Source organism: Micromys minutus (assembly GCF_963924665.1).
Source record: "Micromys minutus genome assembly, chromosome: 1".
Lineage (NCBI taxonomy): Eukaryota > Metazoa > Chordata > Mammalia > Rodentia > Muridae > Micromys > Micromys minutus.
The window spans coordinates 177,067,386-177,072,543 of record NC_137969.1 but is presented as its reverse complement, the minus strand read 5'-3'; positions in this window follow the sequence as shown (position 1 = coordinate 177,072,543).

The following is a 5,158-nucleotide window of genomic DNA, read 5'->3' as shown; positions in this document are numbered from 1 at the left end:
AATTCCCACCATTTAAAATTATAAAACAATTCTGTAAAATTTAAACTGTTTCGTTGTTGGCTTTCATTGAATTCTTTCTTTCTTAATATGATATGTGCAGCTTTGTAAATCATGCCAATTTACTCCGTAACGAGTACCCACACCTAAGGTCAGTCTGTTAGATATTGATCTAGGTCAGGAATTATCTGAATAAAGATAAATGTTTTTTTGTACATTAATCCATATTGTCCTAGTTTCTTTGCTGTTATAAAAGACTCTGAAGGAAGCGCCTTTGGGGGAAAGGGTTTGTTCTGGCTCACAGTTCCATCTGTACTGAGTCCATCATGGAGGGAGAGGCAGGGTAACAGGCAGAAAAGGCTGGAAGATGCTTCTTCTCCACCTCCACAAAGGCCGATAATTTTCCAAGAGAGAACACTGGGGACAAAGTGTTCAGATGCAAAAGCCTTTGCGGTAGGGCATTTCCTGTTCAAATTAGAATGCAGATAAAAATCTGGGATAGAGGCTGGCAGACATTCTGATGCACACGATGGCTTTGGCGACCCAGAGTGGAAGGGCACTTAAGGTGGGTTTCCTTTTGTTTACCGTGTGTATCAAAGGCTGGGAGGCCTTTCCAGGGAGAAACATTCAACACCAAAGCATACAAGTGTAAAGACTGCAAAGATCCCTCCAAGACCAGCCGTGCACACCTCCTTACAGCCTCCTTCCCTCTTTCCCCCTTCTGTCCTCTGCTGAGCTGTGAGTCTCAGTTTACATTGAAGACAGCCTGCTTTTGCTGCTGGGGTATGTGGAACATTGGTATAGAATAATGTAAGCATACAGATAAAAATATGTGAAAGAGCCAATCATCACAGTGGCCGTGCTCTAGCCAAAGATTACCCTGGTATTGCAATGAAACAGAAACCTTAAGGTGCGAAGTGTAACAAGTCAGGCTGGATTCCTCTCACTGGCTCTAGCTGAGTATCTTGAGAGGGTACTCAAGGAGAATCTCAAGGGGAACGAGTGGAAATCCTGAGGAAGGTACTGGCTAGGAAACTGAGGAAGATATACTTGGCTACCTTGCAAGGTATTATGGGTAGCTTGGGAGAGCACTGGTCAAGGACCTTTGGAAGGTAATGGTCAGAAATCTTAGACAAGTGTGGCCAGATGTCTTGGGAGAGTATTATCGGGTATTCTTAAGAGTACTGCTCAGTAGCTCAGATAGGATGTTAGGTAATTTTTGACTGCTTATCAATGGCAACTTGTTGAAGAAATTGACTCTGATAAGAAACTACGTTAGCATTCGGACTCTGTGGTACTTTGAATTAGAATGGTCCACACAGGGTCACATGTTTGAATGCTGGGTCTCCAGTTAGTGGAACAGTTCAAGAAAAATTAGAAAGGGGGCCCTTGTTGGAGCAGACATGATCTTGTGGGTGGAGGAGTGTCACTAGGCTTTGAGGTCCAGGCCCAGAGTTTCTCTTTTTCTGCCTGCCTGCAGTTGAGATGGAAAGCTCTCGGCTACTTCCCCAGCACCAGGCCTACCTGCCTGCCATCATGCTCCTGGATCTGTAAGCAAGCCCACAGTTAAGTGCTTTCTTTCATAAGCATTGTCTTGGTCAGGATCTCTCTTCACAGCAATAGAACGGTACTAAGCATCTATTTTTTTCTTACAATTATATATATGATGAGGGAGAACTTTTTTTTTTAATGAAAATATAACTAGATTATTTCCTTCCTCCAACTCCTCACATTCCACCCCTCATCACAACTCCTTCTCAAATTTCTGGCCTCCTATTATTTGCTATATAGGTGTATATAAATATCCAAATACAACCCAGTGAATCCATTCGGTTTTGCTTGCATGTTCATAGTTTCAGGGATGGACACGTTGTTTAGACAATTACAGATCACCTCTTTGGGAGTCTGCTCTTGCCCTTGGCATCTGAAGGGGGACATTCTTAAATCTGTGTAAGTAAGCCATTTTCAGTTAAACATTTCCAGTTCTGAACACTTAGAGAATTTTACATACAATGCTCACTGACTATTGTGATAGTTTGGTGGGCTAATTATGTTTCATTTGCCTCATTCTTTTTATACTGAACCAATGCCAACCCTCTCTCAGGAGGAGCTACTGTTCAATCTGCTCTTTATACGTCAGTGTGCACTAGTGAGGATCGCTTTCCTGTAACAAGAGGATATTTTCATTGTTTATTTTCTCATTCTGTCCTTAAATATCTTTTATGATTATCATGTTTACTTGTACAAAGTAACTTCCTCAGATCTAAGTTTGACATAAAATTAAGGCAGGCACCAAGTCGGAATACTAATTATTACAGTATTCACTTATAAATGTCACACTTAGAAACGATCCATTTTCTTTTTAGAGGCTTATAGAATTTTCACCATAATTTAATCCTTTTGCAAGTCATTTCAGTTCAAATTATTCCAATTCAACTCAACTAGGAGCAAGAAGAAAATTGAAAAAAAAATTAAATGTAGACAGAAGTAAGAAAGGGAGCTTGGAGGGAGGATAGAAGGGAGGAGTGGGAATTTGCTGTCAGGAATGCTTTACATAGATACTTTTCATCATTTCAGATTGATTTTCCACCAAGAGTGTGCCAGTGAAGGTGAATAATAACCCAGTGGTAAAAAGGCAATAGTATCAAAACTAGGCGGTACCTTCCTTAGACTTCTTAACGAAAAAGCCCGTGAGCAACAGAGTTCACCTTATCTTTCCCTCACAAGCCCAGCAATGTTCAATGTGGCATTTTACATGAGACCGCTGAATAAAAAAGAATGCTCCTGTGTTGTGGGACTCAGTTCAGTCCCACACAACCTGTCTGAGGGAGTGCAGCTTCAGGCCTGAGTACAGGAACTCAAGCTGGGATGCGTGGGAACAAACCCCAGTGGGGCGCTTGGAGTCCAAGCCTGTGAACTCTGGCAGGTTAAAGCTCAGCGCTCAGCGAGGCTGGTCCTGTTAACCCTGGCTGTCTCCCGATCAGTGCCAAGCCAACAAAAAGCACTTAGGCAGAGTTCCCCTAAGCCCCCATGAGAACAAAGGAACCCAGAAGATGGAGGAAAAGATTTCAACATGTGTGTTTTATTTTTTCGTGGGAAAACCAGCTCGGGATCCAACCACCCGCTTCCCATTGGTTTGCCTCTGAGATTGGCGAGAGAGCTTTTTGTCTAGGGCTTACACGTGCAGTTCTGTCTGGGTGTAGGGGAGGGACTTAGGGAGTGGTTGATCTGGCTAAAGTCTAGTCACCTCCTTCTGTGGAGGCAGGACTTGGGGCGTGGCTAGAGCTTTGTAAGGCTGCCACTGTGGTAGAATTAAGGCAGAGTGGTTTCCCAAATCAGGGAGTTCAGAAAGCACCATCCGTTTTGTGTTTGCTTTAGCAATCACTTTCTGGGCTTCAACTGAACTCAACCGGTTTGTTCTCCCAGCACCGCCTGTCTGCCCCATAGTGTGTCTTAGTTTCTTTTCTATCACTGTGATAAAATACCACAACGAAAAGCAATTTGGGGAGAAAGGGTTTATTTTAGTTTATAGCTTACATTATGAAGGGAAATCAGGACAGGAACTCTAGGCAGGAAACTGGAAGCAGGAACAGAAGCAGAGATCATGCAAGGAGCTACCTATTGGCTTGTTCTCGATTGCTGGCTCAGCCTAATCTTTATACTGAGACCACCTGCCCAGTGGTGGCACCGCATACAGTGGTAGGCCAGGCCCACCCACACCAATCATTAATCAAGAAAACATCCCAGAGTCTTGTATACAGGCCAATCTGGTTGGACTCTTTCCGAGTGACTCTAGCTTGTGTCAAATGATCAAGCAACGAATCAAAACGCAAACTAAAACTAAAATCATGAAACAAAACGAACCAGCACACAGTCTTCAATTTACCTTCCATCTTGTTCTATTTCCCCCACAAACAGTTCTGTTTCTGTGTGCCCCTTTGAGCAGTACAGATAAAAATATGACCTCTTCTGAAGTAGAAATTACAAGAAGTTTCCTACACTACTAGGCTTTAGGGTCTGAAGCCAGAACTTTTCCCTGAGAAACCCAAAGCTTTCAGAATTCTAATCTTGTAGTCCAAGCTTCATTTCGGTGACAGCTGTCCCCCCCGCCTGTCACTTTTACATGAGACCACCAGCATGTGTTTGTGTTCTGCACTGACAAGCAGCCATTTAGATAGGCCTCCACAGCAGGGCTGGCTCTGCACAGACCAAGAGGAATGCCTGAAGGACATATGGTTGGTGACACCCAGGTGACCTGGGTCTTGATCCTGGCCTCTGTTTCCACATGGGCCTCTGGGAGAAGCAGCAGCACGTTAGAGGTTGAGGTATCACTATTTCTAAGGAGCAACACTCTTCTAAACAGCAACAACTTAGGGCCTGCAGAGCTAGGAAAGAACTTATGTACCTCCTCGGTGTGGTAGAGCCGGAGCCTGCAGATGACAGAATTATATTCAGCTGGATGCTGCTTGTTACTCTCTGGTGATCTGGCCTTTGCCATCATATATGCCTCTAGTAACAAAGCAATGGGCACCAGACTGTCCACAACTCTTGGCTATCGATGTAGCTGGTGAGGTTGGTGTAACCATGGGCTTTTCCACCTACACCACAGTCCCTGGAATAAAGACTCTGAGATGTAATTATGTATGAGTAAATGTCTAGGCCATAAGCTTGGGCGTACTCTCTGACTAGCTCTTAATTAACCCATCTATTCTCTTCCGAGTGCCACATGCCTGGTTACCTCTGCTCAGTTTTGTGCATCTGTCTCCGCAGGGTTCAGGGCGAATCTCAGGGTCCTCTCTCTCTACTGTAACCCCCACCTCCTATTTCCTCCCTCGGCTCATTGGCCAATCATCTTTTTATTGACAGCTGATGCTTCCATACAGTACACAAGAAGAGTCTCCCTACAAATGTATACTTTAAAAGTGCAATTAAATGACACGATTTTATATTCTGATTTTTTTATTTTCAGTAATATAAAATATCTTTGAAAATTCTTAATAAATCCCCAAATTTAACAATTATGCTTTGATGTGGTTGTCACCAAGCCAATGACTGTACCAACCTCACTGAACTCATTTAATGACCAGGTTCCTAAGGCAGCTTCCAGAACTACTGATCTGAGCTTTGGAAAGTTTGTCTGGACTGCATTCATCTACTAATC